This window comes from Polypterus senegalus, chromosome 1 (assembly GCF_016835505.1).
Source record: "Polypterus senegalus isolate Bchr_013 chromosome 1, ASM1683550v1, whole genome shotgun sequence".
NCBI classification, from domain to species: Eukaryota; Metazoa; Chordata; class Cladistia; order Polypteriformes; family Polypteridae; genus Polypterus; species Polypterus senegalus.
The window spans coordinates 150983795-151010905 of record NC_053154.1 but is presented as its reverse complement, the minus strand read 5'-3'; positions in this window follow the sequence as shown (position 1 = coordinate 151010905).

Below are 27111 nucleotides of genomic sequence, written 5' to 3'. Positions count from 1 at the left end.
AACTTTGACTGAAATAACCACTCGTTACAACCGAGGTATGCAGCAAAGCATTTGTGAAGCCACAGCACGCACAACCTTGAGGTGGATGGGCTACAACAGCAGAAGACCCCACCGGGTCCCACTCATCTCCACTACAAATAGGATAAAAGAGGCTACAATTTGCACAAGCTCACCAAAATTGGACAGTTGAAGACTGGAAAAATGTCGCCTGGTCTGATGAGTCTCGATTTCTTTTGAGACATTCAAATGGTAGAGTCAGAATTTGGCGTAAACAGAATGAGAACATGGATCCATCATGCCTTGTTACCACTGTGCAGGCTGGTGGTGGTGGTGTAATGGTGTGGGGGATGTTTTCTTGGCACACTTTTGGCCCCTTAGTGCCAATTGGGCATCGTTTAAATGCCACGGGCTACCTGAGCATTGTTTCTGACCATGTCCATCCCTTCATGACCACCATGTATCCATCCTCTGATGGCTACTTCCAGCAGGATAATGCACCATGTCACAAAGCTTGAATCATTTCAAATTGGTTTCTTGAACATGACAATGAGTTCACTGTACTAAAATGGCCCCCACAGTCACCAGATCTCAACCCAATAGAGCATCTTTGGGATGTGGTGGAATGGGAGCTTCGTGCCCTGGATGTGCATCCCACAAATCTCCAACTGCAAGATGCTATCCTATCAATATGGGCCAACATTTCTAAAGAATGCTTTCAGCACCTTGTTGAATCAATGCCACGTAGAATTAAGGCAGTTCTGAAGGCGAAAGGGGGTCAAACACCGTATTAGTATGGTGTTCCTAATAATCCTTTAGGTGAGTGTATATTCCCACACTGGTACTGCAGACAGATCAGTTGGCATATATATTAATTGTCAGACCAGAACAAGAGCACTATTAAACTTTGTTTACACATTCATGGAAACCTGAAATACAATGAGCAGTTAATACACAAACTTTGCTGGCAATAAAATAAAATTTGATGGTATTCACCTTAATTGTTGCAATAATATTGTGCCTTCTTTTCAGATCAGTTTGTTTGCTCATGTTCATCTTGAGAAAGAATATCTGTTAAGTCTTCCAGTACAGAGGAAAATAACAAATTATATGCTTTTGACCATCTTCTTTTGTATATTCCTCTATAGTCGTGGTTCCCAAACTCAGTCCTGGGGACCCACTGTGGCTGCATGTTATTGTTCCCACCAGATTCACAATCAGTGATAATAATTGATTACAACTGATCTCCTTTAATTAGCTGGTGTTTTTTACTCTTCTCTTATTCTGCATTCAGAAAAACACAACAGTATTGTTTTTACATTTATAAGACATTTAGAAATATTTCTATTTTTTTCTAAAGCTATAAATGCTTAACTCTCTCTTGTTGTTTTCCTATTATTTTCCTCTTTTCCTGTGTAGTTTGTTCCCTACTTTTAACCCTAATAGTGACAATTAACAACCAGCATAGCAGACACCCGGGATGATGAAAGTTGCAATGACCCACTAATTAGTAAATAATCAATTAAATAACCAGAATACCTGGAAAAGCAGAATAAAAATTAGGTTGAAAATACTGTTAACAACTTTAAAAAATTACATATTCCCCATATAACTGCTTAGTCCATTTTAATAAAAAAAAATCTACAAAATGTAGTTTTGTAATTTCTACATTGACTCCAAAACACAGAAACTGGGAAATAATGACTCACTTAATTAGGTTAAGAGACCAATGAAAAACGGAAGTTGGTTGGAACAAAAACCAGCAGCCACAGTGGGTCCCCAGGACCGAATTTGCGAACCACTGGTCTATAGCTTTGTTTTCAGAAAGAGAGTGCGTAAAGAACCTTAAGCAGCAACGGTCCAGGCAGAAGACAGATGTGGCAGTCAAAAACTTAAAGAAGGGGAATATGAGTAGCTCTCTTCTTACTTAACATAACAAAGAACAATGTGTTTTCTTAACCATTACTGCAGTTTAGAGACAGTGAGAAAAAGAAAACTTGGTGCAAAGTGTAAGCTCACTTTTATAGCAATTAAAATGGCAATTTCTGCTATTTTGCTAGATAGTATGAAAAATACATGGGTTAAACTAAAATACATAACCCTTTGAATGAAAATATGCATCGTTATTATCATTAATAGGGCAATGCTCAATTTGATTATATTTGAAAGAATAAGAATTCATCCAAGACACAAAAGTCAAAAGGACTTTTACTCCAGATAAATGGACCTTTAAGCCATTACCAGGGAATTTATCAATAAAGCTGTAAGCAGCTTGTGAATTGGTCAGGGTGAAATTATTATTCAGGTTTCTCTTTCTTAATATGGAAATAGATTCAAGAATGTCATATGAAATTAATTGGCACATTTCTAAACTGCTTATTAAATGTGCACCCAAATTGTTTAACAAGCATTGCCTTTTCCCTTCATCTTAGAGAAAACTGTCTTCAAATGCTGTTATTTTCCACAATAAAAGACACCATTATAAATATTCGTGTCTTTCCTCAGGTTAAAGTGAAACACATAAGTCCTTCTTGATGGAGAGGGGACAATTTACCTTCAAAAAGTAAAGCAGAGGGAAATCAATTAGTTTTCTTTTCAGACACTCAATTTTTTTTTCTTTTTCAATCTAAACCTTAATGAAACGGTCATTTCAATGAAACCTTCCAAGCTGTTTCCTATATTCTGGAAAGCAATTTCTTTTTATTTATTGTGTCACAACCAGCCAGCACACAAAAATAAAGGAAACAAAATCTGTAGTGGCACAAAAACACTTGTATTTAAATAGAAACAGGAAGGCCTAAACAAAAAAAAAAACAGCATGTGGATTCAGAAAGCCTTATACTAGCCTGAAATACAAGCTAAACCATGGATCTACTAATTAAGAGACAAAAAAAAACAGCCAGGAGCACAAATATATCCAAATTCCACCATTGTTTTTGCTCCGCTTGATATATGAGTAGTCCAGAACATATTGACTTCACTCAGATTAAAGACAATAAAATCAATCGTTGACCTTTGACACATCATGCTAATGGAGAAGCTAAGAAAACCAAGAATAGATTTTAGCATTAAATGGCTTATGTATTTATATATTTTGTGTACCTTTGAAAGACTAGTGCTTCGTTCAGGTTAGGTAAAGCCTTGATACAGACAACAAACCATTAATTTTCTCTGATATCTGTTTTATGGATCCACTTTGGATTTCTTTCATTCAGATTTCTCCTGCCTGTGTTCTTCACCTCTCAACCACCAATTTACCAATTATACTTCCTTGTTTTTTATATGCTTGTACTTTGAAAACCCAACAGTCGATATGTTTCTGATTTTTATTTTATTTTCCCATGGGAAATTGGATTTCTGTGACAAAATCCCATGTAATATCAATATTAAGATGCTAATCACTTTTGAACCTGTGATAAGAGATCCGTGGTGAAGGGTGATTTTTAAATAAATAATCGAATAGCGAGTGTGCAGGCTCTGAAAAGGTGTGTTTTCCCATGCACATACCACTCCAGGGTTGATTGGGGTGCTTGGCTGATTACCCATTCACATGCAAAAGTGAGTGGATCAGTTAGGTGCCTCATTGACACTTCAGAGTATCAAGCCTTATAAAAGGAGCCTGCACTGTAGAAAGAGGAAATCAGAAAGGAGAACTAATAAGAAAGAAGTAGTAATAATCGGCGCTCCAGGGGTAGATTATCCTCCACTGATTTAATGGAGGACGTTGGTGGAATTCTCCTTAGAGATTCACGGAACGCCAGGACAGTGAGAGGGAATATAGAAGGAACGCCCACACCAAGTGATCTGGCAGACGCCAACAGAGAGGGCCAAAATGTAGGTCGGTAAAGACCTCAGCCGGCTGAGAAAGCCATGGACTGAGCTGTGGAGAAAGGAAAGAGGAAGTTACATTGAGCTAAGTGAAGGGAGAAAAATCAAAGAGCTGATGACTGTGTTGTTTAATCCTGGCTTTATCTTTTGATTATTGAATCTTTAACTTGTGGATTTTCACTTTGATTTTATCAGATTATTTATCTGTTTTTGCACTGCACATTAGACACTTTTTTTTGTTGGTTTATAATAAAAGCACTTCAAGCACTTTGCACCAACCCTTTGCTGACTGGTTGAGTCCTCATTTGCCTGGCTCATCTCGGTTTTATGACTGTCGGCGGTTCTGGTTTCAAGGGGCTCCTGGAAGGTAACAGGGAGTGTGGAGCTGTCCTGGACAATCACAGACCCATATTTTCTTATGGTATAATGAATTCATGAACACTAATTTCCCATAGAGTTGTTACTTACAGAATCTTGCAGTTTTGTTTCCATGTGTATTTATTGTGGAAATTTGTTGAATTTTCTTCTTACTTTTTTTTATTTTTTGCTGTTTGTAACATTGCACTTAGAGTGACAATATCAGTAGACATGTAGATTCAGTTGAAGTGTACCTGAGATAGTACTGTACTAAGAGCAAATCAGAGTAAACTACATAGTACGGTAAAAAAGAGGAGAAGATCCTCAGGTCTAAGTGCTGTGTCCGTGAACAGAGGAACAAGTATCAGTACTATTCCGCAGCTAGTTTTATTTTGGCTTTGTGTTTTACCTCAGTTTGCTCAACTGGCTGTCTAATTACCAGTTAGTGGTGGCATGCTTGTAATTAATATCTCACACTCTTAATTAATGGCGTGCCACAAAACGTTCATCATGATTAAAGGGATAAAGTATGACTTCATGTAAATTTATTAAAAAAGAATGGCAATTGTTAAGCTACATTAGATTGAAATGAGTATTGCTGTGGTTCTTGAAAATGTTACTCACTTTGAGCATATGAAAATGCTTGGAAACCTCTATGATGAAAGTAATCACAATGAGAGGTACACATTGGCAAAAGCATATCTGAAGTATAATTGTCGTTCTGTAACTGGGGGGCCATTCTGCCATCAGGGTGACTAGAGTGCACACTCTGGGGCCCTGGTTGCCCTGGAACTTAGGCATATGTCAGAAAAAAGTAATGCTGGGATTTTTCTCTTTCACCAGTACCGCGCACTCTTCTACACATCACACGTATGCTGTTACTTGTACATTTTATCATACCATCCTCCTCCCCTGATGAAATGTGCAGGTGACCATATGCTCAAATCTCCAAGGGGTACCACTCACCATTTGTTTTATTTTTAAACATATGTGATGTTCATAAAGTATAAAAATAAACATGTGAAATTCTTGGGCCGCATGGGTCTTAGTCTGGCCTTGCTGTTAATCATTTCCCAATTACACAGAAAATACAGAAGAGTTGGTATTTGCAAAGAATGTCTCATTGCAGCCCAAACTTCACAGCAGAGCATAAGCTCTGTACAGTACACATTGTGAGAGATCTTGTATCATATCTGGAGAACAAACAACATACCCACATAACACCCAAAAGGAATATAGTAAGGAAGAAACAGCCAGCACCATTCAATGCACACTTTCCTAACAGACAGCTGAGTGATTTCTCTTATTAGGATCATAGACTCTGTGTTGTTGTACTGAAGATTAATGGTTAAATGTGTGTTGATCTATATTTTTTCTCTTTCTTATATTATGCAAGATAAATATTTCCATGCATCATTTGTCTTTTTCTGTGACACTGAGTTAACTATATTTGATTCAGTCCAAATATAAATATAAAATATGGTTTCCATATTTTTTAATGACATATTTGTGCTTTTTCATGTTTCTAGCAGTCTGTCCATTGCATGTGAAATTCATTTTGTAATATTAAATGTATGCTGTATGAGTACAGAGAAGAGGAAAACAAAATCTCCAGGTGACAACGTTCTTGGAGAAAATAAACCTCAAGGGGGTCTGTTGTCCTTTGAGACAGACAAAGTGACTGTTCTGCTGAACGCAGCTAATACAATGCTGTATAATTAGATGAAAAATATGAAGGTCTTGTGTGGTACCAGTAAACCGATAAATTCAAGTATTCTTTGATATCTCATTTCATGGACAGGAGCAGTACCTTGATCAAGGCAGCAGGGGTGTCAGGGTTCAGTAATGTTTCATTATTACTACCTTTTTTGAGCAATTAACTAACAGCCATAGTTGCAAATGAATAATTAGCAATTCTGTTGAATGGATGCTAGATTAAGTACCGTGTCTTCAGCCTGGATTTTTAAGAGGAGTTTGTCGGAGCATTAGCAGAGTTTTGGGGACTGTAGCTAAAGGTTTGAACTCCTGCTGTAATTTTCTCTGCTTGCATTGTTGCTCGCCTTACTTTTGGTCATCTGGACCTGCAGACATATATCACCTTGTTATGTTTGCTGACTGCGATGAAATGTAGGTCCGCTCCTTTTTTTCCACAATGCAATAGCTGTTTTTGTGAGGTGAAATTGAAAAAGTGATTACCTCTGATGCCATAGTCATTTAGACAGGCTGCCATTTTCTATTTTCTGTTTTTTTTTTTGTTTTTTTTGTTGTTTTCTTGTTTCTTAGGGGTGTTCTGTGCCTTGCTAAGCAGCTGTTTCTTTAGACTTTGAAACAATGCATTCAGTGACCCTTTTTATGTATGTATTGACTGGTGCAGCTTGCTTAGTGTCATGATTCAGCTGTCACAAAATTAATAATTAAAATAATTACCACTAAATGACAAGAAGCATTAAAACAACCAGCATGTGGTGCTATAATCCTTGACAGGCCCTGTCACATACTAGAAAAACTAAATGCAGTAGTGTGAGTGCACAGACTTGCCTTTGTCATCTCACTTTACACCCTTCACTGTTAGGCATAAGCCCCTGCCTAAATAAATTAGCTCCTAACAAGGATACAAACTAGCAGTATACTGCTGTAAAATACTGGCAGCTAAATCAAGTACAAAATATAATGTGTAAAAAGAAGCAAAGTACAACATGCATAAGCAAAAACAAATAGACTAAAAAACACTCATTTGCTAGCAAAAAACTAAAAACATCAATAAAATAACATTAAAAGCAACAAGCCTGCTAATGAAGTAAAAAAAAAAAAGCTGAAAGTCTTTGTTGGGGAAGTGGTCACCACAATGTCACATGCTGACTACTATGACTAGGCCCATCTTGTTGCCAAAACTAATTTAGAACCTCGTCAGAGAATGTGCACAACCATGTCAGAAATTTTGGTGTCATTTGTGTTCATCTCTTAAATTTCAGAAACAAATTAACAGTGCGCTAAAAGACATTTTCTTTCAGCTTAGGAAGATTGCCAAACTAAAATCTGTGCTTTCTTTTGAACACATAGAGATAGCTGGTCATGCATTTCTTTCCTTCTCATCTTGACTACTCTAATTCACTTGATTTGAGCTGGTCAAAAATGCAGCTGCTTAGCTCTGTCATACTTCAGGCTGTGTTCCTCCCCTGATTGGGGTTCATATTCTTGTTTTATGTATTTTTTATTCACTTTTGGGTCATTGTTTTATGCTGTTATTTTAAATGTTACTTTAATGTATTATGTGCTCTGTGTACCATGTCTTAGTGATATTACATGTTTTTTGTGGGTGGTCCTCCAAGAGGCGGGGCTACCTACCAGTCAGTATCAGCAACTGTCCACTCCCCTATAAATCCAGAGGTTCTCCCATTGTTCCTGGTGGTTCATTGTGAATGTGCACTGGGATTTTGAGGGAGTTCTCACAATTTTTCTGCGCTTTGGTATTTATTGGGATTTTGATCTTCTTGCTGACCATGTTTCTGGATCATTGCATTGGGACTTTGTGTGCATGAATTGCATTAGTGTTTTTCTGCAATTGATTTTCTTCTTGGGCTCCATGGAGCTTCATTGATTTGAAGATCACTTTATGAAGAATAAATCTTTTATTTTATAAATATTTTATGAGGCATGTTTATATCTAGCTGGGGATCTTGATGGCTTTTTCCCCCTCTAGTGAGCATTATGGAACTTATGTGCTTTAGAACTCCAGTTCACAACAGGCTCGGGACTAGTATAAAGAAGGCAGAACACATTTCTTTAGTGCTAGCCTCTCTATATTAGCTGACAGTAAAATACAGAACACAGTTTCAAGTTTTAGTATTTGTTTCTAAGGACCACACTATATCTAAGACCTCATTCACTGCTACTCAACTACTAAACCTTTGAGATCAAAAACTTCTTTCTAATCAAAACTAATCAAAACCTTCTATCTATTCTGTTGTCTTGGTTGAAGCTTAAGGGTGATCATGCTTTCTCTGTGGTTTGCCCCTCGTTTTATGGAATGGTTTACCCCTTTACATTAGGTCTTCCATTAGTAATGAAATTGACATTTAAATTAATATATTTTCTTTCCTCAGTAGCATATCGGGATGTTTAAATGCTATAGTGTATATTGGTCTGTTTTTATTATTTTTAATAGTTTTGGTATTATTCATTTTATTTTTTTTCTTAAACATTTTTATATATTGTAAATATGTAAATATAAAGGTTTTAGAACATCTCAGTTTTTCTTCAAATTCAATCAGTTGAAATGCAATGAATGACCTGAAATGGTGAAAAAATAAGCAGTAAATTGTGAGAGGTTTAAATTTAAAGTAAGGTTAGCAAAATCTGATAATAAAAGGAAATTTCAGAATGGTCCTTGTTCAGTAAACAACTAAAAGGTTACAACCTACAGGTGTTTGCAGCAATGAAAGTAAATTAAACCTTGCACGGTAAGGCAAACAATTTGCAGAGGTGTCCTAAATTCTGTTGATTACTTGAAAATCCTCTGTCTGTCTTAAAGCAGAGTTGTAACAGCCTATATAACTATGGCCTCTGAAGTCATACTTGGAAAATATTACACTGTAGAAAGTGAATTCCAATGATAATGGCAAGAAAACTGCAATTAATTAAATGAGGCAGAGCATTATTACCCTTAGGCCTTATCCCACACAATCCAAAGGCAATTGGAAACTAGAAGAAACTGTGATAGGAAGAGATCTGGCAGAGCCAAAATCACAGCCAAATCAGAAGATATGTTTTTGAGGGTCACCAACTTGCGTGATAGGTGCATCACAGCACAAAAGTGATCGAAAAAAGGAAGTCTCGGTTTCTACTGTGAAGAGGAGACTTTGTGCTTGTGCTTGGTTTGACAGAGCGAGTGTCAGTAAGAAAGCCTTTCCTTAAAGGACCACATAGGGCCATGAAATACTAGCTTTGGAGTACTGCAGAGTGGAAGAAAGTCTTACAGACAGATGAATCAAAAATTTAAACCTTTGGTTCTTCACCCAGGGTGTTTGTACACCATTGAGATGGTAGCTCCTGGTTCAGCATTTACTCTTTCAGTGCACACACATTATGTCCAAAACACTAGCAACTGGTGACGGAGTTTAACAGTTTTGGTCATCCAGTCTACTTCGAAATATCCCCTGTAGTGTACAGTTTTGGTCCCTAAACCATGTATGTGAAAGTATACTCCAGAAATTTCATTCAGATATAGTGTGATATATCTCTGTTAAGATATTGCGGAATTTACACACCAAAGTCACATACTATGTGCCAGGCATTACTTATCCACCTTTTGGGCTTCATTCTTGAGTATGAAATTGTCATGTTTCTTAAAATTCTCATCTCCTGGTCCTTTTCTGTTAATTTATTAGCATAGGGTCAAGCCTTTTTAGACGGTCCACACCTGCAAAGAGGCCTGGCTTTTGTCAATTATAAGGTCTGCACTCAGTTTTTGAGTTTTGTTGTTACAGGAATCACAACACTAATGACAAACAAGTATATTTTATGTTTTGTTTGTTATATGACACTATCTTGTTTTTTAATAGATGCCACCAATTTGTGACTTTGCTGTCGAGACGCCACATGTTTGGCACTGACAGTCGATTTTTGTTCTTCCAGTTTTGGCCCTGTCTGCATTTTATTTAATGAATCATCTTCCTTTTCCATATTCTTTGGCTCTGTGGCCTACTGCTTCCACCTCTATGTGGAACCTTGAGGTCAGGTGGAGAGTGCACATATACATGCACAACTTGCCCGTTCACTAGTTATTAAAGAAAAAGGAATTTCTTTAATTAATTGTACCACAGACCACAGATTTCCAACTATGATGACTGCAGGTTGCCTAAGCATAACTATAACAGATGGCAGGAGTTCTGCTGCTCATTATTCTAGACCTAGGATTTATAGCTAGTCTAAACTAGCTGCTCATCAAGGAACACATTTTCTGTCAAAGCTTGCTAAGTAGTCATCCTATCTTGAGTAACACTACTGTTTTCAAAAAAACAGATCATCTTAGTTTACCATACAGTGGTGATTACAGTGGTGTTATTTGTACCTGTTGTAGAGGAGACTTTAGCAGTACCCAGAATATCAAACAATTTTTCCGTTGTGACAGATATGGGGCTCTATCGTGCCCTTGAACCCTTGTCCAAGACTCCAGACACCAGGAAAAAGTCCAATAGTTGACTATTTATACAGCACAGTGCACAAAGCACCCTCTACTCCACAATACTCATTAAACACAATAATAATCACAACAAATCAATCCACCACTCCCAGACGCATTTCCCTCCTACCACCCAGCTCAGCTCGCCATCTGGGAGTTCCCACAGTCCTTTTATACTCCCTGACCCGGAAGAGTTCCCAATCCCCAGTCCATGTGATTCTTTATCACTTCCGGGTCAGGTACAAGTCCTTTTCATCACCCCGGAAGTATGTCACTTCTGTCGTCGCTCCTCCTATGATGCACTTCCGGGTTATAGGGCACATATGACTCTTCGGTCCTCCCTGCAGCTCCCTCTTATGGTCCCTGTGGAATCCAGCAGGGCTGTGTATAAAAACTACATTGTCTATGACTCCCTGTTGGTCTTCGGGGCACCTCCATACTGCAGGGAGGGCTCCATCTGGCGGCCTGGAGGTATTGGCCGGGATGACAAGCCGGCCAAAGACCACACTGTCTTTGGCACAAAATTGCAAAATTTGTTTAGTTGAGTTAGTCTCTGTGTGGAAAGAAGTTGTATGGTTTTGTATCAGACAAGAGAGGTGGTGTTAAGCTTTCCTGGTGCCCGTTTCAAGATTACAGAGATATCACCAGTTACCCCATGTTTTTCAGAGATGATGATTAAAAAAAATAATTCTGATGACCCCTTAACTCATTACTAAGAACATTTCCTAACAAAAGAAGCTATCATTGTCTTTATAGCTCTGGTTCAGTGAGTTTTGTTTGCAGATTGTACATAGTATTAACCTTTTGCTTGCTACCACTTCTGATTAAATATTTTATTCACAGAGATTGGTAGCTGCAGACCCCTCACCAAGTAAAGATGTGATTTAAAAGAATGGAACACATTATTTCAAAGTAGGCAATTCTACCAATTTCTTGAAATAATTCACCACTACCAATAGTAGGCAATTTTTCTTGATCTTGCTTAAGACCAATGCCTAGCATTACTCCCATCTCTGTAACAATTTTTGTCTCCAACTATCCCATGAACGTATTAGGTGGAATCTTATATTCTAGGTATATTAGACGGGTCTTTGTGTACTTCCATTCATTAGGCTGAACTGTTGTCCTTCAGGGAACATCTAATATTTTAATTTGATTTCTGGACAGATAATTATATAGTCTGATTTACTGTTTTTCAATAATTCCATTCATTTGACTACTTCTCAAAGGAAAGAAATGGTGTAGGTGAGGCTAAAAGGAACTTGTAACCTAAATATACTGTATAGGATTTTCTCTTTATTTGCTTTGTTATGTTGGATTTTTTTTATTTTATTTTATTTTGGCTTTGGTGTTTTGATTTTCTGGTACTTGGCTTTATCACTGTACTATCTGTTCTTGTGTGCAATCCCCTAAAATTGCTAGAATCTATGCCATACTGTGCACATTCAAAGCAAAAATTCAGATCATAAAATGAGCACCTCAGGGATGCACAATCTCTCTCCCCACATTACTCAGGTGCAAGAAGAAATTACGTCTCCTTAAGTGCTGCCCCTGTGTAGCAAATAATAACTGAACCACAACTATTCATTCCACCTCCCAAGTACTTTTCTGGAAACTTTGTGTACTACAGAGGACTTTTGCAGCAATGCCTATTTGATGTAGAGTTCAAAGAGTTTTCAAACCAAGCAAAGATAGCCTATTTTACCTGCTTATTAGATGGGAAAGCTCTTCAATTGGTGTCAGCAATGTATTACATGCAATGGCTTTGCATTTCAAATTTAAACATTTTTTGCATCATTTTAGAGTAATCTTTAAAACTCAAGAGTAAGACAACTGTAGTCTGTAGAAACTTAACTTAAAAAGTATGTAAATCTACACTCACCTAAAGGATTATTAGGAACACCTGTTCAATTTCTCATTAATGCAATTATCTAATCAACCAATCACATGGCAGTTGCTTCAATGCATTTAGGGGTGTGGTCCTGGTCAAGACAATCTCCTGAACTCCAAACTGAATGTCAGAATGGGATAGAAAGGTGATTTAAGCAATTTTGAGCGTGGCATGGTTGTTGGTGCCAGATGGGCCGGTCTGAGTATTTCACAATCTGCTCAGTTACTGGGATTTTCACGCACAACCATTTCTGGGGTTTACAAAGAATGGTGTGAAAAGGGAAAAACATTCAGTATGCGGCAGTCCTGTGGGCGAAAATGCCTTGTTGATGCTAGAGGTCAGAGGAGAATAGGCCGACTGATTCAAGCTGATAGAAGAGCAACTTTGACTGAAATAACCACTCATTACAACCGAGGTATGCTGCAAAGCATTTGTGAAGCCACAACACGCACAACCTTGAGGCGGATGGGCTACAACAGCAGAAGACCCCACCGGGTACCACTCATCTCCACTACAAATAGGAAAAAGAGGCTACAATTTGCACAAGCTCACCAAAGTTGGACAGTTGAAGACTAGAGAATGTTGCCTGGTCTGATGAGTCTCGATTTGTGTTGAGACATTCAAATGGTAGAGTCAGAATTTGGCGTAAACAGAATGAGAACATGGATCCATCATGCCTTGTTACCACAGGCTGCAGGCTGGTGGTGGTGTAACGGTGTGGGGGATGTTTTCTTGGCACACTTTAGGCCCCTTAGTGCCAATTGGGCATCGTTTAAATGCCACGGGCTACCTGAGCATTGTTTCTGACCATGTCCATCCCTTCATGACCACCATGTACCCATCCTCTGATGGCTACTTCCAGCAGGATAATGCACCATGTCACAAAGCTTGAATCATTTCAAATTGGTTTCTTGAACATGACAATGAGTTCACTGTACTAAAATGGCCCCCACAGTCACCAGATCTCAACCCAATAGAGCATCTTTGGGATGTGGTGGAACGGGAGCTTCGTGCCCTGGATGTGCATCCCACAAATCTCCATCAACTGCAAGATGCTATCCTATCAATATGGGCCAACATTTCTAAAGAATGCTTTCAGCACCTTGTTGAATCAATGCCACATAGAATTAAGGCAGTTCTGAAGGCGAAAGGGGGACAAACACCGTATTAGTGTTCCTAATAATCCTTTAGGTGAGTGTATATGTTGAATAGTAAATATAGTAAAATTCTAATCATCACTCATCTTCATACCCTAGTCATTCTTAATACATCCCTAACATCTCTTTTATATTGTCCAGGGGCCTCATGTATAACGCTGTGCGTAGAACTTGCACTATAACATGACGTAAGCACAAAAGCCAAAATGTGCTTACGCACAGAAAAATCCAGATGCAGGAATCTGTGCATACTCCAACTTCCACGTTTTTCTGTTATATAAATCTCGATCAGCGTTAAAACTAATGCTCGTGCACGCGCTTTATGTAACACCCCAACTCCTCCCAGAATTAAGCCTCTTTGAATATGCATATCAATATAAATCACCCTTAAGCTCAGCCTTCTGTGAAAAGACAATGGGAAAAGCACGGGGGAAAATATAACAATTTCAGCGAATACCAAGTGGAGGCAAAGGAAAAATATACTATTTGTTTAATTAAACCGTGGTATAATCAACAAAAGGAAGTTGATCGAGTGACATAACGTTTTGGAGAAACTTGAAAGCTCAGATATCAGTCGCCGTGAAAAGGCGAGTCGTAGCCTACCGTCTGAGTGTCATATGAAAGCTTTTTAGGGTACAGAGAAAAAAAAGGCACAGTGGGGAAAAAAGTACGAAATGTCAACTTCAATCTCAAAATTTCCACTTTAATCACGTAGTTTATTTTGTCATTAAAGTAGAACATCATAAACGTCATCTTAAAATCATTTACTTAACCAGTTTCTCAAATCACATCGTAATTAAAGTAGCACGTTAAATGCTTTGTTTTGTATTTGATCTTCTATGTGATCTATGTGTGTGAATCACTACTTGCTTCTTAAACCGGCTCTCTTCCTCCGACTGTACACAGAATCCATTACATTCGTGATATTGCAGCTCACTGAATAACTAAAATACTGAGATGTATACGTGATATCATTAAGAGTTAAAGCACGTTATTAAACATGGGTTTTACAGCGCAGCGATTGTGCACGACCATCGATGAAATTATTTATTGCAGCAGTACTCAGGAGCGGCTCTAGGTTTGTGGTGGCACTGGGCAGAAAAAGAATCGGTGGCTCCTTCGCCTGCCAATGTCAGTGAGGTTGCTTATGCACGGCGGATGGCCACGTCCGTTGCAGACACTAGCCGCCTCGTGCTCATGACACAAGTATTTAACTTTTGTCGAAATTTGCCGCTGCATTTTTAGCTGTGTCGTTATTTTCTCTTTATGTTTTATATTCAATATGTATTGGCGTGGCCGCCCATGCAGGTCTTGCTTTTCTTTCTCCAAGTAACCGATTGCCACACAATCAGCTCTGTAATAGATGTTATGCCATCTGTAAACTTAGAGTGCTGATTCTTTAAAAACTTTAAGGAACATTGAAATATCTTCGTAGTACATGTTTAATTATTCTATCCTTCACGCCAGTCCCAGTGAAGAATATAGATTATTTAACACTAGAATTACAAGAGCCTACGAAAAAACTCGTAATTCCGTCCCACCTTAAACTGCTTCTTAAATCCCTTCACACCTCTCTGCCAGCGCCCTTTGTTTTCTAAATGTGCTGATAAAGAGAAGCTAGGAGCAGCCGGCTATTCCATCCCCCCACCAATTTAGAACGTGCACGAACTTCTCTCAGCTCATGCCTTGATTGAGTATCTGGGAGTGGAAATAATAGATTGTTGTTTGGAACACACGCATTTCATGTCTGTTCCGTTTCTACAGTAATCTGTGTCAACACATTGTTAAAACAGAAACGTTTTTTATATTCTAGTAGTAGATGACAAAATGTAGGCATAAACTATATAATGTATGAAGCCTGAAGTCCAAATAGCAAAGAAACATTTTCACAAGAATAACACAATTGCGCTTTTATTCAAAAATATAAACAAACACAAAGCCGAAACAAAAAGCCGCCTTAACATGCGAAATTGACACCAGTTTACTGTAACTGCCTCTGTGGTTCAATAGACTCAGCCCTCACTTGAGAATCAAGAGGTCACGAGTTCGATCCTGCGCCCCTCCGTTTTGACAAGTAAACTGCTCTTATTCTTACTGTTTTAGAATAAAAGCATACATTTGATTTCAGTCTGTAACAGCTGGTGCAATTTATGATCCTTGTAAAGGTTAGCTTTTTTTTATTCACTTTTCATTCTCTCAGTCGCGTTCAGAATCAATCCATACAACCCCATCTGACACGGCTGTTTTCACTAAAGACGCTATAGCTCTGCAGTGTACCACGATGCATACTAACGCCAAACCCCCGGTTCTGACACACAAACGCTGGCGCTGCTGCCTTCTTCGATCTCACCGTCACTTGCTTTTCTTTTTATTCATTTTTATTGAGTCGTTCCTGCCAGTCCCCGCATGTTGCTGTATGCTGTTTCTTTTGTACTCCAGGACATGCAGAGGAAAGAATGGTAAAGACCAGTAACTTCCGCGCTATATGCAATCATCAGACACTCCCCATCTGCCTGTCGTTCAAACACAGGAACATATATTGGTGTAAAAGTATAACAAAAGTGCACTTTTATTCAAGTGCACTTTTTCCATCGCCTTTTCCTGTAAGAAGCAGTGTACACACTTCTCTCTATGCTGTGGTTTCTATTACACACCTGAAAGAAAGAGACAATATATGTGAAAATATAATCGCACTAATGCAATATTATTTGAAAACGAACAGCGTCAGATCGGGTGTGAATTTATGCAGGAACTGGAAATTCTCTGATGTGGGACCTTCCCCCAGGGAAGAAAGTACAGTGTCAGGTGCTCATTCAGTGTAATAGAAACCATAGCACAGAGAGGTGTGTACACTGCAACAAGTACACATGTCGTAAATGTAGGAAGGACGGTCCTTGGGTATGTAGGAACTGTTAATATTTGAATGTGATGATTTTATATAGCACGGAATGAAAATCTGCACTTCTTAGCATTGCACCATGCAAGCTGTCGTATCAATAGCCTACTGTAACTTGCTTTCTTTTTTCTTCGGTTATACAGGTAGTTTTGAATAAAAGTGCACTTGTTTTGTTTGCGAAATGAAGTGTCTGCGTGCACTTTTCGTGGCATTACACGTGTATTTTTTGAGCATGCCCGTTTGAGCAGTATAAAAAGTATTGAAAAGTATAACAAAACAACGGGCAGATGGGGAGTGTCTGATGATTGCATATAGCGCCGAACTTACTGCTCGTTACTATTCTCTCCTCTGCGTGCCCTGGAGTACAAAAGAAACAGAATACAGACGCGCTATAGCTCTGCGTTGTACCACGATGCATACTAACGCCCCCCCCACCCGGTTCTGACACACAGACACTGGCGAAGCTGCCTTCTTCGTATCTCACCGTCACTTGATTTTCTTTTTATTCAGTTTTATTGAGTGTTCCTGCCAGTCCCCGCATGTTGCTGTATGCTGGATATGTTCACATGTATTGTCTCTTTCTTTCAGGTGTGTAATAGAAACCACAGCATAGAGAGACATTGCTTCTTACAGGAAAAGGCGATGGAAAAAGTGCACTTGAATAAAAGTGCACTTTTGTTATAGTTTTACACCAATATATGTTCCTGTGTTTGAACGACACGGGCAGATGGGGAGTGTCTGATGATTGCATATAGCGCGGAAGTTACTGGTCTTTACCATTCTTTCCTCTGCATGTCCTGGAGTACAAAAGAAACAGCATACAGCAACATGCGGGGACTGGCAGGAACACTCAATAAAACTGAATAAAAGAGGGGGTTTGGCATTAGTATGCATCGTGGTACACTGCAGAGCTATAGCGTCTTTAGTGAAAACAGCCGTGTCAGATGGGGTTGTATGGATTGAATCTGAACGCGACTCAGAGAATGAAAAGTGAATAAAAAAAAAAAAGCTAACCTTTACAAGGATCATAAATTGCACCGGCTGTTACAGACTGAAATCAAATGTATGCTTTTATTCTAAAACAGTAAGAATAAGAGCAGTTTACTTGTCAAAACGGAGGGGCGCAGGATCGAACTCGTGACCCCTTGATTCCCAAGCGGGGGCTGAGTCTATTGAACCACAGAGTCAGTTATAATAAACTGGTGTCAATGTCGCATGTTAAGGCGGCTTTTTGTTTCTGCAGTTATATTTTTGAATAAAAGTGCAATTGTGTTATTCTTGTGAAAATGTTTCTTTGCTATTTGGACTTCAGGCTTCATACATTATATAGTTTATGCCTAAATTTTGTCATCTACTACTAGAATATAAAAAACGTTTCTGTTTTAACAATGTGTTGAAACAGATTACTGTAGAAACTGAACAGACATGAAATGCGTGTGTTCTAAATAACGATCTATTATTTCCACTCTAAAACTCCACTTCACTCCCAGATACTCAATCAAGGCATGAGCTGAGAGAAGTTCGTGCACGTCCTAAATTGGTGGGGGGATGGAATAGCCGGCTGCTCCTAGCTTCTCTTTATCAGCACATTTAGAAGACAAAGGACGCTGGCGGAGAGGTGTGAAGGGATTTAAGAAGCAGTTTAAGGTGGGACGGAATTACGAGTTTTTTCGTAGGCTCTGGTAATTCTAGTGTTAAATGAAGTTAAAGTTTTACCTGTATAAAATAATAAACATATTTTGCTGCATTTCATCTTAAAAATGATATTGTCATCATATGTAAATACACACTTTATAAAATGGCTCAGGTTGTGCAATATTATAACTGTAGTACAAGTTTACAGTGAGGTAATTGTACTTATAAGTACAAACAGTTCTACAAGGAGCAGTAATTGAGTGCGTTTATAGTTCTTGGGATGAAACTGTTTCTGAACCACGAGGCCTGTACAGGAAAGGCTTTAAAACGTTTTGCCGTGGCTGAGGTAGCGTGTGCCTGATGCTGTATACCGATAATTCTCTTTCCGATCAGCTGCTGCTGTGATTCACACTCAGATACAGTGATATAGCTGCAGTGAGAGTAATATGGAAAAAAATGATCGGCTGTGGCAACTCCTAACAGGAGCAGCTGAAAGAAGAAGGTGCAGTTAGAGTAACAACGCTAAAGCAGTTATAGTATTTGGAATACTATGGCTAATCCCTGGACCATTATATTGTTACAAGTTAATTACAATCAGATGCGTTACAATAATAAACAATATGCGGTTAGTTTCAGTTGAGCACCACTTTATCCATGTCCAAAGTACTTTGGCACCAGCTGAAAGTTGTGAGCATCTTTGTGTTCAAAAATGTTATTTATTGACAATCCATGACTAGCACAAAAATTGTAATAATTGCCACTTGCAAGATTACGTTGTACCCAAATATGCCCCTCCATGTATGTCCCTCCGAGTGAGCATTTAAGTCTATTAGTATAGCAACAATGTATGCAGAAGGTACAGTTTTGAGTACTAAATTAAATCTCTCTAAAAGAGTCAAAGAGAGTTGCTACTGAGCCACCTTGTATTGTTTGTGATACTGTGGGCATTGACCCCCAAATTCCAATATTAATTGCCTTTTCCTCTGGAACCCCACTATCACTAGCTGCTTTTGCAATCTAGATTAAGCCACATACTCCAAAATCTGCCCCTGTATATTTTTAAACACCCACTTTCACCCTTACAGTAGCACTTTTCCCTCCAGATGTTTACTTCTGCCATATTGTCTGACACGTGTATGCTTGCCATTATGGCTAAGCTTGGTTGTTCAGTTTCTACCTGTCTTCCAGCTTGGGCCTTCTGTTGTTGCGTTAGTCATCCAGCCTGAGTGTTCAGCATCCCTAGTTGCTGGTGGAGTGCAGGGATACCCCAGACCCAAGAGGTGAGTATAACTGTTAAAAACTCATTTATTATGTTATTATTCTTATACTCCCTGTTGAGTAGTGGTCGCCCTTTGTGGTAATGACTTTCATGCTGCAGCTTTGCTCTCTCCTGGAAATAGGCTTCTTGTCTTATCATTCCGTGCTTCTTTTTTATCAATACATTAATTAATTATCAACAAACCTTGTTTTGTTTTGTCTAAGTCTATTTAAGGATTATTTGTGTATTTAAAGTGTTTTGAGCATTTAAAAGCCTGAGGCTTATTTTGGGCCTGTGCAGGCCTTGAAGCCTACCTTTTGAACTTGGCAACAGGCTCCATGGTAATGAGGCCTGATTATATGCAGACCAGTAAGGTCCTTTTCTGGGTTTCATGTGTTATTTTTAGGCCTGCCCAGCAATTTTGCTATTTGTGCTTTTTTATACTTTTTTATTTCTTGTATTTTTTTCTATTTTAATTTTCATTAATTAAGTTATACTGTCAGTTTATCTGTTGATTCAGTTATTAGCTGTACTAATGTTTGTGATTTTCCATCTGTTGGAATTCATATGCGCATTACAAGAAACATTGCAATAGATGACACATTGCAACGTTAATGCTGAATATACCCAACAGAGTATAACTACTGGTGGATAAAAATCGGCTTATATTATATAAATGATTAAGAAGTTAGGTTATTGTTTGATCAAACAAACAAATCGTCAAGATGCATAATCTAAGTGACTTTGAGCATGGTATGATTGTTGGTGCCTCATGTGATTCTGGTATCTCCTAAAAAGCTTCACACACTAAAGTCACTAGAGTTTACTGAGAGTGGTGCACTTTAAAAAAAAACGTAAAATTCAGTCCGGTGAGTGAAAACACGTTGTTAATGATAGATATCAGAGGAAAATTGTGTTGGTTTTTCCTGGAATATTAAGTTCTTCACGTCAATTCTGATTAATTTACTACAATAGTCTTAGTTATTTTTTATTTTAACAGTGATGTCATCTTTCTACTATTGGAGATTTTCACCAGTGTTATACTGTATGTAATAGGATAACATTAGATAATGTTAACTAGCTCCTGGTTCTACCATTTTTTAACTTCAGCACTCTTGTCCAGATGACTTAAATCTTTCCATAATCAGTTACGACTAAGTTCACTGGTCAATAAACCTATTTTAGCTATTATAATGGATGCATCAGCTAGGCTTCCTCACTGAGTGATTGCCTGTCTTCCCATCCTTGTCAATAAAAGATCATGGCCAGCTAAAGACTAAACCAACTCAACAGGCTACAAATGTAGGTTTCATTATTTATTTTATTTAATCTATTGAGTTACTGTATCTATTGTAATTGTAAATCAGGCAAAATGTCATGCTTTGCAATGTATAGCATTTGTTTTGCTAGTAGTATTTCATATTCTTTTGTGTGTTTAAAGATAACAGGACCGTATGCACACATTTTGTTAGGATGATATTTTACTTACATGTACAATAAAAGATCACTGTTTATGAACGGTACTCCCTGAAAACTTGCTTTTTAACTTATTGTAGAATACTATATAGATGTTCTAGTTGTAAAAATGAAAAGAAATTGCAAAAATAGGTGAGTGCAATTAAATGGAACGTGATAGGAAATTTGTTTTTTTTTTGATCAGCAGTCCACAATTTGTAAGATACACTCAAAAATGTTCAAGATGCAAAGTCAATTAAAGGATTTTATTAATCTAATAAATGGTGGGCATTATCTATCACTTGGTCTCATTTGTGCTATTGGAATGGAGCTCAAGTCATAATGTACTGCAGCTAACACTTGTTTTTCAATTTACTGATAAACCCATCCTTCCATTAGTTGAATGCTAATTTCATGACAGCATCATGGTTTATAAACAATGGTGTTTCTCTTGGAAGGGCAAGTGGGATAATGCCCCCAACACCCAACAAGTGGCACTGTTGGGCAAAATTTAAATAAGTAGTAAACTTTTATTGCTAAAATATTTATAGCAAACTCAACTTAGCTGTTATATCCTCTTTAATAAAACCCCTGTGTGCATCTTGGTGTCCGTGTGTGTGTGTCTTCTGGTAAAGTGCGTGTGTGCGGGGTGTCACGTGTTCAGTCTCTCCCTGTGTATTCCCTGTGCAGAGAGAGAGTGAGACACACAGGCGCGTGCGCGAGAGAGACACACACACACACACACACACGATAGAGACACACACACATACACAGGCGCGCAAGACACACACAGACACATACACAGGCGAAAGAGAGAGAGTCACATGCACAGGTGTGCGAGACACACACAGACACACACACACAGGCGTGCGAGAGAGAGACACACACACAGGCCCGCGACAGAGACACACACACACAGGCACGCGTGTGCATTGTTACAATGTTACTTTTCTTGGTTGTTTATTAAATTATGGATTTTTCAAATGTTAATTTTTTTTCCTGTGCTTAAAACTCATTAAAAATAAATTTTTAAAGCGAGCGGTTCTTAGCGCTATAGCGCAAACTCTTGCAGTGTTCGTTTTCTCTGTTGTTCAAGGTTTTCTCAGTGTTATTCAATGTTTTTACATTTAGTTTACTATTATGCTGTGCATTCAATGGTATAATTAACTATATTTGTGCTTAAAAACTTAAAAAAAATATATATTTACATACAGTTTGTACAGTCTGGAACGGATTAATTGTATTTACATACAATCCAATGGGGGAAATTACTTCGGTTCACGACCAAATCGGGTTTCGACCAGAGTTTTAGAATGAATTATGGTTGTGAACCGAGGTTCCACTGTATTACTGTCAGAGAAGATTACAGGCATTTTACAGAAATACAAACCAGTACAGTAAAATGCCTGTAATCTTCTCTGACAGTAATACAGTGGAACCTCCGTATATATACACACACACACAAACATATATATACACATATATATATATACATATACATACATATATATATATGCACTAGCAGAATACCCGCGTTTCGCAGCGGAGAAGTAGTGTGTTAAAGAAGTTATGAAAAAGAAAAGGAAAAATTTTTAAAATAACGTAACATGATTGTTAATGTAATTGTTTTGTCATTGATATGAGTGTTGTCATATCTATATATACTCAGAAAAAAAAGAAACGTCCTCTGACTTTTTACTTTCAGTAAACTTAATGTGTAAATATTTGTATGAACACTAAAAGAGTCAACACCATAAGACATAAACTAAAAATGTTTCACAATGTGTCCCTGAATGAAGGGAGGCTCAAAATCAAAAGTACCAGTCAGTATCTGGTGTGGCCACCAGCTGCTTGAAATACTGCAGTGCATCTCCTCCTCATGGACTGGACCAGATTTGTCAGTTCTTGCTGTGAGATGTTACCCCACTCTTCCACCAAGACACCTGCAAGTTCCTGGACATTTCTGGGGGGAATGGCCCTAGCCCTCACCCTGCGATCCAACAGGCCCCAGACGTGCTCAATGGGATTGAGATCCGGGCTCTTCCACTGCGAGGATGATCAGCTGTCCTTCCTGTCTCCCTGTAGCGCTGTCTTTGGCATCTCACAGTGCGGACATGGCAATTTATTGCCCTAGCCACATCAGCAGTCCTCATGCCTCCCTGCAGCATGCCTAATGCACGTTCACGCAGATGAGCAGGGACCCTGGGCATCTTTCTTTGCGTGTTTTTTACAGTCGGTAGACAAGTCTCTTTAGTGTTCTGCGTTTTTAGAACTGTGACCTTAAATGCCTACTTTCTGTAAGCTGTTAAGGTCTTAACAACCATTCCACAGGTGCATATTAATTAATTGATTATGGTTAATTGAACATGCATGGAAGACATTGTTTAAACCCTTTACAATGAAGATCTGTAAAGTTATTTGGATTTTTAAAACATTATTCTTGAAATACACAGTCCTGAAAAAGGGATGTTTCTTTTTTTGCTGAGTATATATATATATATATATATATATATATATATATATATATATATATATATATATATATATATCTATATATATACCCGCTATATAGCAAAATACCAGCTTGGAGAAGTAAAAAGAAAAGGAAACATTTTAATAATAACGTAACATGATTGACAATGTAATTGTTTTGTCATTGTCATGAGTGTTGCTGGCATATATATATATATATATATATATATATATATATATTATATATATATTGTCACACACGCGGACGGACCTTAACACGCTTCGAAAGACGTTCACCGGCAGGGAGTGGCGGGTACTAACCTTTCTCCTTTGCTTTCTTCCAGGAAAAAAGACGCTCCGCCACCATAAGCCTCATTCCCGCAGTACGTTACTTCCGCCCTTCCTCCGACATTTTTCCTGATGTCATCAGTCCCATCCTCCCTCACGGTTCCTTCCCAGCATTCCTCCACTTCCAGCTCCTCCCTTAAAAAATGGCCGCCGACGTCTTGTATGGCGTCGCGCATATGAACAATTTTTGTTTATATATTTTGACCTGTTTTGTTTATTGTGGATTTTTCTACAGTATACGGGGCCGGAAACCCCAAACCTTTATGCTGTCTCCTCTTGTCTCTTTTACAGTGGCGTAGTCGGCAGGATACAAATCTGAATAAAATGACGGAAGGACAGGACCTCAACACACTGCTGCAGGGGATGAATGCCCAGATACTGTCCCTGCAGCAAGCGCAAGCCGCTACCACCCAGGAGTTGGAGGCAACGGAGGCCAGGTTGGCGGAAGCCCAGAGGGTAAGGCCCGACCCACCTCGACCAATGCAACCGCCTCTAGTACCTATGACAGAAGCGGATGACATAGAGTCATACCTGGGTATATTTGAAAGGACGGCCACCCGGCCCGAAGGGACCCGGGCTTATTACGATCTCCCCGAGGAGGTTACGACCTCCTAAAACAGGAGATCCTGTCACGCTACGGCATCATGCAGGGCCAGCAGGCGAGTGAATGGCGGAGCTGGCAGTTTGACCCTGAGAAGCCGGCCCAAGCACAGGCCTTCGACTTCTGGAGAAAAATGGGGCGTTGGTTACGGCCCGAGGGTCCCCAGGCCCGGAAAGTCGTCAAGCAGGTGGCCTGTGAGGGCCTGGTAAATGCCATGCCTAGCTCCCTCGCCCAGCAGGTCCGGCACCACCCTTATAAGGACATGCCAGGACTCCTGGAAGTCCTGGAACGTCAGCTTGCAGTCTTCCGAGCCGGGGCAAGCTTGTGGGAACCGACAGGGATTAGCGGCCACCCCCAAGCCCTCTCGACGCGCTGCGGAAGCGCCGCCGAAGCCCAAAGAAAAGCCGGCCTCCCCGCGCATTAACAAGTGCGGTGAGACCGGCCACCTACTGCCGACCTGTCCCCTGAACACCATCACGGAGCCGATGGACTGCACCTGGGCCACCTCAGAGAGGTACTGTACTCCGTCGCACCCCCTGGCGAGTCCGAACATGGCAGTGGTGTTATTGAATGGGCATTCGGTGGTGGCTTTATTTGACTCCGGCAGCAACATAACCATTGTCGCTCGCCGTTATGTATTACCGCGACAGTGGCTTAAGCAACATTTGCAAGTCACTTGCGTGCATGGGGAGACCAAGTCATACCATTCTGTGCAATGCTACATCACCTGGAAGGGGCAATTATCTAACTTGATGGTCGCGGTGTTGCCCGAACCCCCCTATCCAGTGATTTTGGGACAAGACTTGTCACACAAAAAATGCAGTAAGACACACACCACTCCCGGAGCCTCACTGTGTCTGGTTATGAGGGGACGGGGCACCCTTCCCGCGGTCTCCACGCCGTGATCTGGGGCAGGCCCTAATGGCGCAGGCACATCGGGGGACGCTTGACCCAGAAGTATCCGCCACAGAAGGGATGAGCCAGAGAACGCTTCCGCTGACCTGCTCACAAGACCCCCTGAGCAACTTAGACCATCAATTTCGGTCCACGCTTGGACATACTAAAAGAGGGCTGGGAGGCTGAGGCCCTTTCCTTCTCCAGTATATTGGAGTATGTGGCGCAACTGCGCAACAGGCTCACTAAGATCAGGCCACTCCTAAAGGACCACGTGACTCGTGCGCAGGCAGCGCAGGCCCGGTGTTACAACCGCAACTCCATCCTCAGGGAGTTCCGCCCGGGGGATCAAGTGATGGTGCTCATTCCTACCTCCCATTCCAAGTTGCTAGCTCACTGGCAGGGGCCATACGAGGTTAAGGAAAGAAAGAGGCTCGTCGACTGTTTAGTTAAACAACCTAATCGTCGGCCGAGTGAGAAGATCTACCACATTAATTTATTAAAACCTTGGAAGGACAGGGAGGAGTCTCCCGACACTCGTAGATCCCTCTCCCTATTCACTAGCACGTCTGCCCTCAACCTCGGTGACGAGCTGACACCCCTACAGCGGCAGGAGATAACCCAGGCAATCCGGGCCATCCCCGAAGTAGTGAGCGAGTCACTGGGCCGAACCTCGCTGATTGCGCACGACATAGTCACGGACCCTGGAGTAATCGTCCGGGAGAGACCCTATAGACTCCCGGAAGCAAAACGCGCTGAAGTGGAACTGGACGTGCAACGAATGTTGGATTTGGACATTATTGAGGAAAACCATAGTCCTTGGTTCAGTCCTATTGTCCTCGTTTCCAAGCCGGACGGGTCCTGGAGGTTCTGTAATGACTTCAGACATCTGAATCAGGTCTCCAAGTTTGACGCCTACCCGATGCCCCGCATTGATGACCTACTTGAATGGCTGGGTGCGGCTCGATACTTGACTACTCTTGACATGACGAAAGGGTATTGGCAAATTCCCTTAATGGCATCTGCAAAAGCAGCACCCTTGACCAATTTAACAAAGAAGGGCGCTCCCCTGCACGTGGTATGGAACGACAAGGCGGAACACGCATTCAGTGACCTAAAAAAGGCCCTAACGTCGGCACCTGTATTAAGGACCCCTGCTTTTGGGCTCCCTTTTATCCTCCAGACCGACGCTTGGACACAGGCTGGGTGTGTGTGAGCCAAAGCGTCGATGGTGTCGAACACCCCGTGATGTACTTAAGCTGGAAACTGCTGGACCGAGAGACCAGGTATGCGGCAGTGGAGAGGGAAGCCTTGGCCATTAAGTGGGCTGTAACCCATCTCCGTTACTACCTGTTGGGTTGCGAATTCACTCTAGTGACCGATCACGCTGCGCTTCAGTGGATGTCCCTGAACAAAGAGTCGAATCCGCGGGTCACCAGGTGGTTTCTGGACTTGCAACCCTATAAGTTCCCGGTCACTTATCGTCGCGCCAATCTTCAGGCCAATGCCGATGCCCTCTCTCGCATCCACGACCTCTCGGTTAGGTCCGCCCGACCTGACGGTCTTGGGCTGAGGGGGTCGTGTCACGCACGCACGAATAGGAGACCGCGGACGGACCTTAACACGCTTCGGAAGACGTTCGCCGGCAGGGAGTGGCGGGTACTAACCTTTCTCCTTTGCTTTCTTCCAGGAAAAAAGACGCTCCGCCACCTTAAGCCTCATTCCCGCAGTACGTTACTTCCGCCCTTCCTCCACCATTTTTCCTGACGTCATCAGTCCCATCTTCCCTCACGGTTCCTTCCCAGCATTCCTCCACTTCCAGCTCCTCCCTTATAAAATGGCTGCCGACGTCTTGTATGGTTGTCGTGCATATGAACAATTTTTGTTTATATATTTTGACCTGTTTTATTTCTTGTGGATTTTTCTACAGTATACGGGGCCGGAAACCCCAAACCTTTATGCTGTCTCCTCTTGTCTCTTTTACAATATATATATATATATATATATATACATACATACATGTGTACAAATACATTGATTTTCTGAATATATAAAGTCGGCGTCAGAATATATAAAGTCAAAACTTGAATATATAAAGTCATTCCCGAATATATAAAGTCAAAATTTGAATATATAAAGTC